This window comes from Chlorocebus sabaeus, chromosome 10 (assembly GCF_047675955.1).
Source record: "Chlorocebus sabaeus isolate Y175 chromosome 10, mChlSab1.0.hap1, whole genome shotgun sequence".
Classification (NCBI taxonomy): domain Eukaryota; kingdom Metazoa; phylum Chordata; class Mammalia; order Primates; family Cercopithecidae; genus Chlorocebus; species Chlorocebus sabaeus.
The window spans coordinates 32,739,619-32,756,106 of NC_132913.1; positions in this window are offsets into that span (position 1 = coordinate 32,739,619).

A 16,488-nucleotide genomic window follows, 5' to 3' on the forward strand; every position below is an offset into this window, starting at 1 on the left:
ATCTAGAATTGCTAGATAGTTATCTTTTGATATGAACTTTCAATCCTTCCAACCATGGATATAGCAAATGGTAAAATAAAACAAAAAATCCAAAGCATTATCTCTGCCTAGACTCAGTGTTCTGAAGTTTTATGACCTATATTCTGCTAATCTTACACACTGGAAGAATCCTGATCTTGTCTATACTATGATGCTAAGTTTTTAAAATCAAGATAGTCTGTGTTAATTGAAAAGAATTACATAGTCACTGAATTATGATTGCCTAAAGGAATTCATTTTCTTAAGCTCAGATGCCCCTTTATTTATGACAGAGTTAAATCTTTATTCACTAAAGATCATCTGTTTTTGAATGGAATCTTGTACCCTCTAGTTGTATAGAGAACAATTAGAGAATTGTGTCATCTCAGAGAATCTCTGAGGTTCTTTCAAAAAGTTTACCGAGGCCCTAACATCAATCCGTGGAAGGTACCAGACTGTTTGGCCTTAGGTGGTGGATCAGATGTAAATGCCCCAAGGCCTCTTTGACAGTTCATTTCATTTCAAAGTGGTCGGGAATTTGGATCCCACATTCATACAAATAATTGTCTTTCTTTTCAGTTTTTTCAAGTCCTCAATATTTTAGTGGAAAGACAGGGAAAAATAAGAGCTCTAGGTGAAGCCATCCTCTAGTCGCTCCTGCAGAAGTGACAGACTAGAAGGTATCCTGACTCAAGGTTGTGATAGAATGACTTAAGATGAGCTTCACTGGCCTTGTTTCTCATTCCTTCTGCAACCTGCCTGCTCTACCAGTGCACATTTGATTTAAAGATATGGATGAGAGCCAACTGGCCCATGATCAATCTACACAGGAAAAAGGTGATATTGCAATTTAAAAGGAGAGGCAGATGTGATTTAGGAACACTTGAAGAGAATTGTTTGCCCTTAAACCACAGAGGTTCTTAATCTTGAGATGTTGCTAAATCATCCATACCTAGAATCCGATTTAGGAAAACTTTTAGCTATGAGTTATAGGACAATATTGAATTAAAAACGGGACCATCAATGTGTGCTATATTAAACCATAATGACATGAGCAAATGAGCAAATTCATTAATCTTTTAAGAAGTAAACAAATCCAGTATGAAGAATTTTAATCAAATCATTTCATAATATAGAATAAGAAAGCTTGATCTAAGGACTGAGATTTCCCTTCAATAACAAGCAAACAGTATTTTTTTTTTTTTTTTTTTTGGCATCTACTAGAAAGTGGTTTTTAATGCTGAGCAGACTCTACTTGCACACAGCTTAGAGTCAAGGCCTACACTACCCAATAGAACTTTCTGCAGTGATGAAATGCTCTGTATTTGCAGTGTCTGATACAGTCATAAGTAGTCAGTGTGGCTATTGAACATTTGAAAAGTGGATAGATTGATTGAAGAACACATTTTTTTTAAACGTATAACTAAATTTATATAGCCTTATGTGACTACTGGCTACTTTATTGACCAGCATAAATCCAGACAGCCAATCTAACAACCAAGAAAGCGTTTAATTGCTAATTACAACTGTTCTGAAAGAAAAATAATGTGAATGATAAAGCTAAGCTGGGGGACCTTATTAGCCTGGGACACAATGGTCAAGAATTAGTTACCTGAGGAAGTCATACCTCAGCCAAGATCAGAAAAGTGAGTTGAATTACTGGAGGAGGAAGATGAGAGTGGGGTGGAAGCAAAGGGAGCAACTTACACGGAACAATGAAGAAAGGGGAGTGTTCTCCACCTAGAAACAAAGGTATTATTTTGCCTAAATCACCTGAACATCTGAACTCAAAATTCTGAGAGAAGAATCAGCTAGAAAAACAGACACAGGTCAGTTTGTGCAGAACCTTCTGGACCATGATAAATATTTTTGTCTTGGTAATTTATAAAATTAAAAGTTATTGAAGAGTTTTGAGTAGAAAAATGATCATACTTGCAGTTTTGCAAGATCATGCTAGCTACAGTGGAGAGAGAGGATTAGAGGATAAGAGTCCATATGGAGAGGAAAAGCTGGAGGCTGTGGAAGCAGTCCAGGCAGGATTGATAGTAGCTGCATGTAATGGTTCAACATTGAGTGTCAACTTAATCGGATTGAAGAATGCAAAATATCATTCCTGGGTGTGTCTGTGAGGGTGTTGCCAAAGGAGATTAACATTTGAGTCAGTGGACCGGGGGAAGTGGACCTACCCTCAGCCTGGGTGGGTGCCATTGAATCAGCTGCCAGGTAGGCAAGAATTAAGCAGGCAGGAGAAGATGAAAGAGCAGAATTGCTGAGTCTTCCAGCCTTCATCTTTCTCCCATGCTGGATGCTTCCTGCCCTCGAACATCAGACTCCAAGTTCTTCAGCTTTTGGACTCTTGAACTTAACACCAGTGGTTTACCAGGGGATCTCAGGCCTTTGGCCACAGAATGAAGGCTGCACTGTCAGCTTCCCTACTTTCACGGTTTGGGGAATGGACTGATCCACCATTGGCTTCCTTGCTCCTCAACTTGCAGACGGCCTGTTGTGGGACTTTACCTGGTGATCATGTGAGTCAATTCTTAATAAATTCCCTCTGCTATGTACATAGATCCTATTAGTTCTGTCCTTCTAGAGAACCCTTGATAATACATTGCACTAGGAAAATGGCAATGGAGAGGGAGAGAAGTGGATGTTTGCAGAGGTTTTAGTGAGTAAAACAGATAGGACCTAATAAATATCAGATCTAGAGTGAGGAAATGCCAAGTGTCACAAATAACTCCTGGATTTCTCAGTCACAGAACTGGATGGCTGGCTGGGACATTTGCCAATAAAGGAAAGTGGAAGGGAATCCAATCTTGCTGAGAAAATCGTCATTTCAATTATGGACTCAGTGAGAATTCAGTGTCTTTGTGACATTTAAAAGTGACATAGTCAAGTGAATTTACAGGTACACAAATAAAAAGATTTCTGGCTAAAAATATAAACTTGAGGATTAGTTAGCATGTCAATTAAACACGGGCAAGAAAGTGGTTTCATGGAGTGAGAGAACAGAGTAAGAAGAAAAGAGGGCCCAGAATTGAGCCATCCATAATTCCAACATGTTATTTATTTTCAGTATTGACTTCACATTTCATATCTGTAATATCCAGGTCTCAATTCATCTTAGATGATACATTTCAAATACCCAGTTTTATGGGCTCTATTTACAATGACTCATTTACTCCTAAGTAGGAACATATAGGAAGTGTTTAACCTAGGGTGTCTTTACTTATATAGATACAATGTTTCTACATATTTGTCTCTCCTGTCTTCTCCCTAAACTTCTAGTCAAAAGTTCTGTTTTCTTAAATTGCAGAATCTAGTAATTTTAATTGAAGAAATTTAGAGAGAGAGATGTAACAGTTTTTTTCCCCCCAAAAAAATACATAAGCCAAATACATCTGAAGCTATTTCAAGATATGGAAGCACATTCTTCCCCCTAACTCATCTAGAAGTATCAACCTGAACATCTCTAAGGGCCCTCGTCCTCCCACCACCCCAACATTTTTTCCCACTGTGTTATTCTTTTTATAGCCATTTAGCAAATTGTGCATCATCTGGAGCTGTGAGAGCAACAGTGACCAACACCTGGGTACCTCCTTTAAACAGTCCATTCTCCATGTACCAACACATCCAATAGCAGTCTCACATAGTCAGCATAAGAAATACTTACTAGTTATTCATCTCTTCTATTTTGGGAGTGGGGGTGTTTGGAAGAAACTCTTCCTGGTAAGTTGCTAGAAGAAAGTAAATGGCGAACTCTAGTCTCATGTTCACGGCCTGGCGCGATGGCTCACATTTGTAATCCCAGCAATTTGGGAGGCCCAGGTGGGCAGATCACCTGAGGTCAGGAGTTCAACAACCAGCCTGACCAACATGGTGAAACCCTATTTCTACAAAAATACAAATATTAGCCGTGTGGGGTGGCCGGTGCCTGTAATCCCAGCTACTCAGGAGGGTGAGGCAGGTGAATCGCTTGAACTCGGGAGGCGGAGGTTGCAGTGAGTCAAGATCGTGCCACTGCACTCCAGCCTGGCGACAGAGTGAGACTCTGTCTCAAAAAGAAAAAAAAAGAGACATATATGTCTATATACATGTAAATATAAGATAATGCATATATAAAACCTATAATAGGACCACATACACATATATATTTCAATAAAAATATAATTATATATGTATGTACATATTTGTATGTGTATGGATTTATATAGAATCCAGTTTGCTTTTTAAATAAATGTTTTATTTTTAATTTTTGCGGGTACATAGTAGGCATATGTATTTATGGACTACATGAGATATTTCAATACAGGCATGTAGTGCATAATAATCACATCATGGAGACTGGGATATCCATCCCCTCAAGCATTTATCTTTTGTATTATAAACAATCCAATTATAATTTTTAGTCATTTTAAAATGTCCAATTAATTTATTATTGACCATAATCATACTGTTGTGCTATCAAATACTAGGTCTTATACATCTTTCTATTTTTTTGGTAACCTCCCTTCTCCCACTTACTACCCTACCCATCGTCTGGGAACCATTCTTCTACTCTATATCTCCAAGAGTTCAATTGTTTTGATTTTCAGATCCCAAAAGTGTGTGAGAACATGTGTTGTCTTTCTTTGCCTGGCTTACTTCATTTCATGTAATGACTTCCTGTTTCATCCATATTGTTGCAAATGACAGGATCTCATTCTTATGGGTGAATATTACTCCATTGTGTGTATGTACCACATTTTCTTTATCCATCCATATGTTGATGGACTTTTAGGTTGCATCCAAATCTTGACTATCGTGAACAGTGCTGCAAGAAATAAAGATATTTCTTCAATGTGCTGATTTCCTCTCTTTTAGATATATACCTAGAAGGGGGATAGCTGGATCATATGGAAGCTCTATTTTCAGTTTTTTGAGGAACCTCCAAACTGTTCTCCATAGTGGTTGAATTAATTTACATTAATACCAACAGTGAACAAGGATTCCCTCTTCTCCACATTCTCACCAGAAATTGTTATTGCCTGTCTTTAGGATAATTTTAGTTGGGGTGAGATGATATCTCCTTGTAGTTTTGATTTACATTTCTCTGATGATCAGTGATGTGCACATTTTCACATGCCTATTTACCATTTGTATATTTTCTTTTGAGAAACGTCTGTTCAAATCTTTTGCCCATTTTTAAATTGGATTATTACAGTTTTTCTATAGAGTTGTTTGAGTTTCTGATATATTCTGGTTATTAATTCTTTTTCAGATTGGTAATTGGCAAATATTTTCTCCCATTCTGTGGGTTGTCTCTTCACTTTTTTTATTGTTTCCTTTGTTGTGCAGAAGCTTTCTAACTTGATGTGATCTGATTTATCCATTTTTGCTTTGGTTACCTGTGCTTGTGGTGTATTACTAAAAAATTTTTTGCCCAGAAATGTTCTGGGTAATTTCCCCAGTGTTTTCTCATAGTAATTTCATAGCTTGAGGTCTTAGATTTAAATATTTAATCCATTTTTGATGTGATTTTTGTATATGGCAAGAGATAAGGGTCTAGTTTCATTCTTCTGCATATGAATATCCAGTTTTCCCAGCACTATTTATTTGAAAGACTACCTTTTCCTCAATGGATGTTCTTGGCACCCTTGTCAAAAATGAATGTAGTGTAGGTGTGTGAATGTATTTCTGGGTTCCCTATTCTGTTCCATTGATTCATGTGTCTATTTTTATGCCAGTACCATGCTGTTTTGGTTATTATTGCTCTGTAATATAATTTGAAGTTAGATACTGTTGTTCTTCCTGCTTTGCTCTTTCTGCTTAGGATAGCTTTGGCTATTGTGGGTCTTTTGTGATTCCATATAAATTTTAGGGTTTTTTTTTTTTTTTTTCTATTTCTGTGAAGAATGTCATTGGTATTTGACAGAGATTGCATTAAGTCTGTAGATTGTTTTGGATTGTATGGATTAACAATATTGATTCAATGAATATGAAATATTTTTCATTTTTGTGTCATCTTCAATTTCTTTCATCAGTGTTTTATAATTTTCATTATAGAGATCTTTCACTTTTTTGGTTAATTCCTAGGTATTTAATTTTATTTGTGGCCATTGTAAATCAGGTTACTTAAATTTTTTTTTCTTAGAATGGTTACTATTGGTATATAACAATGCTGCTAAATTTTGTATGTTAATTTTGTATCCTGCAACTTTACTGAATATATAAATTCTAATATATTTTTGGTGGACTCTTTAGGTTTTTCCAAATATAAGATCATATCACCTGCAAATAATGATAAATTGGCATCTTCCTTTCCAATTTGGGTGCCCTTTATTTTTTTCTTTTGTCTAGTTGCTCTAGTTAGGACTTTAGTACTATGATGAGTAACAGTGGTAACAGTGGGTATCCTTGTCATGTTCCAGGCCTTAGAGGAAAGGCTTTCAGTTTTTCCCCATTCAGAAAGATACTAGTTGTGTGTCTGTTATATATAACTTTTTGTTATGTTGAGATATGTTCCCTCTATACCCAGTTTTTTTAGAGTTTTTGTCATGAAGGGATGTTGAATTTCATCAAATGTTTTTTTAGCATCAATTGAAAAAACCATATGATTTTTGTCTGTCATTCTGTTGATATGATATATCACATTGATTGATTTGCGTATGTTGAATCAACCTTGCTTCCCAGGGTAAATCCCACTTGATTAACATGAATGATCTTTGTAAGGTATTGTTGAATTTGGCTTGCTAGTATTTTGTTGAGGACTTTTATATCAATATTTATCAGTGATATTGACCTGTAGTTTTCATTTTTTGATGTGTCTTTGTCTGGTTTTGGTATTGGTGTAATAGTGGCTTTATAGAATGAGTTTGAGAATGTTCCCTCTTCCTCTATTTTTCAGACTAGTTTGAGTAAGATTGGTGTCAGTTCTTCTGTGAACGTTTGGTAGAATTCTGCAGTGAAGCCATCATGTACTAGTCTTTGTTGGACTGGGAGAGTTTTTATTATGGCTTCAATCTCATTACTTGTTATTGGGCCTGTCCAAGCTTTTGATTTCTTCATGGTTCAATCTTGGTTAAGTTTATGTGTCTAGGAATTTATTCATTTCTTCTCGATTTTCCAATTTATTGGCACATAGTTGTTCTCAGTCGCCCTGAGGGACCTTGAATTTCTGTGGTATCAGTTGTAATGCCACCTTTATATCTTTGATTTTATTTATTTGGGTCTTCTCTCCTTTTTTTTTTTCCCTGTAACTGTTGCATGAAATGTTCTGTACATATCTATTGGGTTTTTTGGGTTTATTATACAGATTAAGTCTTATGTTTCTTTGTTGATTTTTTTCCTCTGGGAGATCTATCCAATGCCGAAAGTGTGGTGTTGAAGTCTCCAGTTATTATTGCATAGGAATCTATCTCCTCTTTAGCTCTAATAATGTTTGATTTATATATCTGAGTGCTCCAGTGTTTGGTCCATATATATTTACAATCATTATATCCTTTTGCTGAATTGAGCTCTTTCTCATTAGATAATGACCTTCTTTGTCTCTTCTTAGAGTTTTTGTTTTGAAATATATTTTGTCTGATATAAGTATTGTTATTCTTGCAATTTTTTTTATTTCCTCTGGCATGGAATATCTTTTTCCATCCCATTATTTTCAATATTTATAGGTGAAGTGTATTTGTAGTAGGCAGCAGATCATTTGATCTTGCTTTTTTATGTACATTTAGATAATCTATGTTTTTTGATTGGAGAGTTTAATTTGTTTACATTAAATGTTATTAATGATAAGTAGGGAGTTACTGCCATCTTGTTATTTGTTTCCTGGTTGCTTTTGATCTTCTCTTCCTTCCTGTCTCCCTTTTAGTGAAAGTGTTTTTTGTTTTGTTTTGTTTTGTTTCTTTTTTTCTGGTGGTATGCTTTAATTTCTTGATTTTTAATTTTTGTGTATTTGTTGTATGTTTTTTGCATTGGGGTTACCATAAGGCTTGAAAGTACTACCTTATAACCCATTATTTTTAACTGATGACAACTTAATACTGATCTCATAAACAAACACACAAAAACAAAACTAATAAAAACTCTACACTTGAACTTTGTCCTCCCACTTTATTTATTTATTTGTTTGTTTGTTTATTTATTTATTTTGAGACAGAGTTTCACTCTCATTGCACAGGCTGGAGTGCAATGGCACGATCTTGGCTCACCGCAACCTCTGCCTCCTGGGTTCAAGCAATTCTCCTGCCTCAGCCTCCATAGTAGCTGGTATTACAGGCATGTGCCACCACACCCAGCTAACTTTATACTTTTAGTAGAGATGGGATTTCTCCATGTTGGCCAGGTTGGTCTTGAACTCTTGACTTCAAGTGATCCACTCGCCTCAGCTTCCCAAAGTGCTGGGATTACAAGCATGGGCCATTGCACCCGGCCTGTCCCCCAGCTTTTTAACTTTTTGTTGTTTCTCTTCATGTCTTATTCTGTCTATGTCTTGAAAAGTTCTTGTAGTTGTTATTTTTGCTTGGTTCATCACTAACTCTTTCTACTTAAGATAACAGTAGTTTATACACTACAATTACATTGTTAAGCTATTCTGGGATTTTCTGTGTGCTTACTAATATCAATGATTTTCTTTTTTTTTTTTTTCTTTTTATTTACCATGAGATGATTTTTTCTTGCTTATTAACATCCTTTTCTTTCAGATTGAAGATACCCTTTTAACATTTCTTACAGGATAGGTCTGTTGTTAATGAAATCCCTCAACTTTTGTTTGTCTGAAAAGGTCTTTCTTTATTCTTCATGCTTAAAAGGAAATTTTGGTTGGATACAGTATTTTAGAGTAGTCTTTTCCTTCAGCACTTAAAATATGTCATGCCACTTTCTCTTGGCCTATAGAATTTCCACTGAAAAGTCTGTTGCCAGACACATTGGAGCTCCATTGTATGTTAGTTGTTTCTTTTCTTTTGCTGTTTTTTGGATCCTTTCTTTATTCTTGCCCTTTGGGAGTTTGATTATTAAATGCCTTGAGGTAGTTTTCTTTGGGTTAAATCTGCTTGGTGTTCTATCACCTTCTTGTACTTGAATGTTGATACAATTCTCTAGGTTTGGGAAGTTCTCTGATATTTTTCTTTTGAATAAACTTTTTATCCCTATCTCTTTCTCTGACTCCTCTTCAAGGCCAATAACTCTGACTATTTGCCTTTTTGGGCCTATTTTCTAGATCTTGTAAGCATGCTTCATTACTTTTTTATTCTTTTTTCTTTTGTCTCCTCTGACTGTATTTTCAAATAGCTTGTCTTCAGCCTTACTAATTCTTTCTTCTGGTTGATAAATTCTCTTATTAAGGGACTCTGATGCATTCTTCAGTATATCAACTGTATTTTTCAACTGTAGAATTTCTTCTTCATCCTTTTTAATTATTTTAATCTCTTTGTTAAATTTATCTGATAGAATTCTGAATTCCTTCTCTGTATTATTACCTTGAATTTCTTTGGATTTTCTCAAACCAGTTATTTTGAATTATCTGTCTGAAAGGTCACAGATCTGTTTCTTCAAGACTGGCTCCTTGTGTTTTATTTAGTTTATTTGGTGAGGTCATGTTTTCCCAGATGATTTTGATGATTGTTTATGTTTGTCAGTGTCAGGGCATTGAAGAATTAAGTTTATATTGTGGTCTTCGCAGTCTTAGCTCATTGTGCCCATCCTTTTAGGGAAGGCTCTCCACATATTCCAAGGGAGTTGGGCCTCAAGCCCAAAAATGCTGTAGTCTTTGCAGACTCATGGAGGTACTACCGTGGTGGTCTTGTATAAGATCTGGAAGAATTATCTGAATTACCAGGCAGAGACTTGTTGTTTTCACTTACTTTCTCCCAAGCAAATAGAATCTCTCACTCTGTGCTGAGCTGCCTGGAACTAGGGGCATGGTAATGCAAGCACCTCTGTGAACACCACCACTGGGACTGCACTGGGTCAGACCTAAAACCAGCTCAGTACTGGGTCTCACCCAAGGACTGTTGTCATCACTATTTGGCTACCACCTATGTTAACTCAAGTCCCTAGGGCTCTACAGTCAACAGGTGGTGAAGCCAACCTGGTTTGTGTCCTTCTCTTTAGGGCAACGAGTTCTCTCAGGCCCTGAGTTGGTCAGGAGATGCTCTCTGGAAGTCAGAGATTGGAGTCAAAATTCTTAGAAGTTTAATTGGTATTCTATTCTACTGCGGCTAAGTTGGCACTCGAATCACAATCTTAAGTCCTTTCCACTTGTGTCTCCCTTTTTCACAGGCAGCGGAGCCTCTCCCTGTGGCCACCACCACCCCCAGCCCATGAGTTCATGAAGGAAACTAGTCAAACTTTTTGGCAAAATGTGATAGTTTAATGAAGAAGTAGCATCATATGTATTTATCCAGAGAATCTTTTTCTATAATGGAAACCACTGTATAAGTCTTTGGAAATGTTTTAAAGCATTGGCCTGGTAGCTCTTTCAGAGGCTTGTGTGTGCTGACTTTCATTTTATTAAAAAAGATGTCATGATATTACCTGGAAGGCTGGTGGGTAGATCAGCTAAATATTGTACAGTCTGACTTTTAAAATTTTATTTTAAGAAAATTTTACCAATTCTCCTAATAAAATACCGACATGGGTTATATTACTTTAGGCAAGGAACTACCTATAGAAAGATATATTTAAACATAAACTCAACATAGAGTATGTGACTGCACTTCACTTGTTCTTTTGCCTTTAGTATGAACCACTGGGGCTCACCATTACTATCGCATGCCAGAATTCTGCCAGACCACCACCAGTGTTTACGAAGAGCCCAAGGGCTGTTGGTCAGCTTGTGTTGAATCCTGCCAGGCCTGGGACTCACCCGTCAGAGAAATCGGCTCTCCTCTGTCCCACAGCAGGTCCAGAAATGCTGTCCAAGAGCCTAGGCCTGGACTCAGGGACCAGAAGAGCCTACTTGTTTCTCTACACCACTATGGCTAAGCTAGCCCCTAAGGTGCAAGACAAATCCCCTTTACTTTTACCTCTGCTTTTCTAAAATGGAAGATTTCTTTCACCATAACCACCATAGCTAGAAATGTCCTGGATCACACCCGAAGTTAGCATGTCTCTCAGAGCCCAAGGCCTGTGGCGTACTACCTGGGTATTGCTGCTGGTTATTCAGGGCCCAAGAGCTCTTTAGTCAGCAGGTGACGCATCCTGCCAGGACAGGTCCTTCCCTTCAAGGCAGTGGGTTCCCTACGGCCAGAGTATGTCTAGAAATGTCATCCATGAGCTAGGGCCTGGAATGGGGGCCTCATGACTCTGCCTTATCCTACTGTGGTTGAGCTGGTATCAAAGATGCAAGATGAAGACCTCTTTGCTTTTCACTTTCTTCTCCAAAGCAGAAGGAAGGAGTCACTTTGGTTTCTGTGAGCTGCACTGCCTGTAGTTGGGGTGGGAGTGGCACAAGCACTCCCTTAGCCAACCTATCTGGTGTCTCCCTAGGTCACATGCTATGCTAGTCCACTGACTCTGAGCCTAGCCTAGCACTAGGAGTTGCCCAGGAATTGCAGTCTTTGTGTCCTAGACCGCCTTTCAAGTTTACTTAGGGCCCCAGAGCACATTGGCCCATGGAGGCAAGGCTAGCTGAGAAACTCGAGTTCCAGCCATGGGGATGGGTGATTCCCCTCTGGCTAGGTCTGGTCCACATTCTCTCTACATGCATGAGTGCTAGCTGAACTCAGCATGGCTTTGCTCTTTGCTGTGACAGGACAGGACTGAGTACAATGTGAAGACCCTTAGTCACTGCACTCTACCTCTCCTATGTGCACAGTCTCTTCATGCCATATGGCTGCTGCCAGGGGATAGGGGAGGGGTAGCATCAGCAATTCAAGACTGTCTTGCCTACCCTCTTCAATGCCTCTTTCAGCAATATAAAGTTAAAGCCAGGCACTGTGATCACTCACCCGATTTTTTGTTCTTGTGATGGTGCTTTTATGCTGAGTTTTGCTGGATATTTGTGCTGAGTTATGCTGGACATTTTTCTAGTCTCTTCAGGGCTTACTCATGCCTCTGCCATCAGGCTGCAAGTTGGATGATTGTCAGCTAGGTCAACATGGCTCTCCTTTTTTATCAGACAAAAGGTTATCCCTGGCTTTTTCAGCTGACTGCAATATTAGGGGTTCCCAGAGCAGGGGGAAGCATGCAAGGTCTCTTAAAGCTCAGACTTTAAACGTGTACAACTTCGGTTCCCCAACATTCTGTTTGTCATAAAGGCACTGGGCTAATTCAAACGCAATGAGTTGAAAAATACAGGGGATAGGGAAGAAACTGTCCATTTTCTAAAATGAACACATTTTAAAAATATTTGTACATTTTAAAAATAAATATTTTTAATGGTTGCTCCCTAAAATTGTTTATATATTCATTTCATCATGGTTTCTGTTCTCTTGCTTCAACCCTTCTATAAGTTAAATGTTACTTTCATGAGGGAAAGACCATATCTGTGTGGTTCTCATTACATGATTAACAGAATACATAGGTGTCATGAGCTATTGCCGTCACAAAACTTCCACAATAAGCTGAATGACTTTTTAACATTATTGCCATACACCTAGTTCACTCTGTGTTATAGACTCTCTCACTCTTCTGTAACTTTTTGAGGGCAATGACTTTATCTTACTCATATTTATAGCCCTTGCACTGGGAACTGTGCCTGGACGTAGTAAAGTATTAATAATTCTTAATGATTGCATGAATGATTGAATAAATGAATGTTCTCAAGCTTAATAAATACTTCGAAATAGAGAATCAAATTTAAAGTAAAGGAACAAACTCACCTACTTCACTAGAAATTTTAAGATTTCATTGTTTTATTTAATTAAAAGGAAACTTGTTAAAGAGAAAGAGCGTAAATGTAACATATCTTCTCATCTATGTCTCTCCCCTAAGGCCTAGTGAACTTAGGTTGACCCACCTACATTTTCCCCTGAACTATGCATATTTTTCAGTAATTAAAGTCACTTTTAGTTGAAACCATGGAACTTTCTTTGGTAGAATCATGAGATAATTAAGTGACCATATACCCAATTTGCCTGAGACATACCCAGTTTAGTGCTTGCTTTTTTGGTGTATTAATAATGCCCTCTTCTACTTCCAAAATTGTTGTGGCCAGGACCATAAATTATATGATTACCCTAAATACAGTCCATGCTTTGAATGTGATGCCAATGGAAGCCTGAAGTTTAAAAATGCCTATCGTGCTGTGAGTACACATAATTATTTCAACTGGACTAAGTCACCTAACCTTACTGTACCATTTTTTCACTGCTCTTCAACATTTTTGCATTACGGACATCAGACAGAACCAGAAAGTACACCTCAAATAAAGGTCACCAATGAATGGCTTGTGTATAAACAAATTATTTTGTACTGTAGTTACCATAACCAATAAATAATTTATTAAGTAAATGGGAAGCTTCCCCAGAGATTATGACAAAGTCATTGGGTTAAAATGCATGATAAAAATGGCATTGAACCTTTTGCCTAGGGAGAGGAGACTTCCTTAGCCTTTCTGCACTTGTGACTTCTTCCCTTTCACAGCTGACCTAGAGTGACAAAGAGTCTATGTGTTCTAATGGAGTTGGGCTCTGGGAATATGCCACTTAATTCTGTTCTGTGATAGTAATTGTGAGTCCCAGTGGTTCATACTAAAGGCATAAGAATAAATGAAGTGCAGTAACATAGTGTGTGTTGAGTTTATGTTTAAATATATATTTCTATAGGTTATGTCTTGCCTAAAGTAATATTACCCATGTTGCTATTTTAGTTATAGAATAATTCATAACATTTCCTTAGAATAAAATTTAAAAAGTCAGACTGTACAATATTTAGCCGATGCACCTAGCAGCCTTCTAAGTAATATCATGATATCTTTTTTTTTTAATAAACTGAAAGTCTGTACATACAGGGCTCTGAAAGAGCTACCAGACCAATGCTTTATAACATTTCCAAAGACTCATACAGTGGATTCCAATATAGGCTAAAATTATCTGGATAAAAACATATGATGTTACTTCTTCATTAAACTATCACATTTTGCCAAAAAATTTGACTAGTTTGCTTCATGAACTCATGGCTTTTATGGTTGTTAATTTTTAAACCAACCTCCCCCACTTCTTTCTTTCCTTCCTTCCTTCCTTCCTTCCTTCCTTCCTTCCTTCCTTCCTTCTTCCTTCCTCCTTCCTTCCTCCTTCCTTCCTTCCTTCCTTCTTCCTTCCTTCTTCCTTCCTTCTTCCTTCTCCTTCCTTCCTTCCTTCCTTCCTTCCTTCCTTCCTTCCTTCCTTCCTTCCTCCTTCCTTCCTTCCTTCCTTCCTTCCTTCCTTCCTTCCTTCCTTCCTTCCTTCTTTCTCTCTCTCCCCCATCTTTTGCTCTCTCTCTCACCTCTCTCCCTGTCTCTCTCTCCTTCCTCTCCTCTAGATTTTAAGTGAATCTATTCAGGAACCAAACTCACAGTGCCAGAGTAAGATATAGCTACAGATTCTCTGTGAGTAACAATATCCTATGTGAGGATTAATATCCTATAATAACGAAATGTGGCACTGTAACATGGCACGCTTTCACACAAAACCTTCACCATAAAGTGCATGACTTTGGTGTTCAAAAAATATGCAGATATTCATAGCCTATAGGTAGGGTAGCATATCAATATTTTAGCTTCTCTAACGCTTTTGAATATAGACTTCATCTTTGCTGTTTTCATTCCAAGCTTTTTCTCTTTATTTATTTTTGCTTTTCCCAGGAGAAGCACCATGAAAGGACTTCATGGCCTCATGCCTCTGGACTAGATATCATTTAAAGCTAAGGTAAAGAAAAAGTAAGAACTGAACAACAAGAAAAAGAATGAATTGATTTTTTCCTCAGCCATAATAATTACTCCTTACTTTTCAAAACACACAAAATAATTTTCCTTTTGTTTGTGATGGCTTTGATAATGCGCTTTTTATCACAATGGTTTGAAAAGTGACATTCATAGATAATATTTGGAAACTTTAAATAAACGAAACTGTCAAGGACTGAAAAGAATAGAGTTTCATTCTGCTCCTGATCTTTGTTTGTTTGTTTTTTTTTTTTTTTTCCATTTCTATCAATTCCTGTCCAGTGATACTTACCCATCTTACCTAATGTCTGAGTCACTACCAGAAATAATAAAATCCACTCACACAAGGAAATATAAAAATGTGCATTGTCATATTTGGTATTTTATAAATTTGAACTGCATGGCGCCCTTGTATTTGGTAACTGTCATTTATCTCTAGACTCTGCTTTGTGTCAAGGAAAATCCAAGTCTCCATAATTTAGAAGGGAAAAGGTAGCATAGCTTTGAAAATAGTTCAAAAACATTCATTTTAGGGAGCTGCCCATCAGTTGTCATTTTCCTCTGAAATACCTGTATTTCCTCCTTGCTCTTGTGTCTGTTTGTCAATAGCAGAACAATACAGTAGCCTGTATTTTTACTTATCAATAAATGTGAAACTAGATGCACATGATGTCTGTGTATTTTTCCCCTTTCATTTTTAATGTCAGTTAACAAACTTTATGTGAGTGTTTAGTCAGTGAAGGATTGAAGGACATGGCAGTCAGGTAACATAACATTGAACACTAGATTTAGTTCATCATTATATTTTAAACTAAGTTTCTTTAGTCCCTCACTTATTTGTAATAAAGCCCTAAGAAGTGGGGGAATAATGGACACCTTTCTTTTCCTTCCCACAGGGAAGCAACTATTCCCTTATAACCATCAGAAAGGAGAAAAGCTGAATGAGATGAATCAAATTCCACTATCTTCATTTGTTTATTTATTCTTTTAATCCCTTATTCATTGAATCACATATTTATTTAATAAATATGTTCTAGCCATAGTTGACTATTTTTTAAAAAAAAGTTAGTTTAAAAATGATGATAAACTAAATTGTTTAGTGTTCAATGTTATGCACTGAACAAGCGAGACATGGGACTTACCATTTGGGGTGACAGACAACAGACACTTAATTGAATATACCTGCAGTAGGTACTGTGAGAACAAAGATTTGTGGACCAGGAGGGCAGGGGCAGGCAGAATTGCCATCACTTTAGATAAGGTGACTGAGAAGGCACACTTTGCGGAGGTGGCTTTGAGTTAATGCTTGATAAGGAAAGAGCAGGTGGTGGCTACATCAAGATTTGGAGAAAATGCCTTCTGAGAAGCAGGGAGAGCTAAGGTGATGGCCCTCAGACTGGATGAAGCTTAGTCTGTTCAAGAAAGGGCAAGAATGCTGTGTGACTGCAAATTGTCACTTCAGGGCCATGGAGGGAATGGAGACAAATGTTGAACAGAGGATTTCTCGTGCAGCATCTTACAACTGTGACACCTCACTGGAAGCCATTACAGGATTTTAATAAGCATAATGACAAGAAAACCCATCTATATTTTAAAAGAATATTCTAGCTGTCAACTGGAGAGAGACT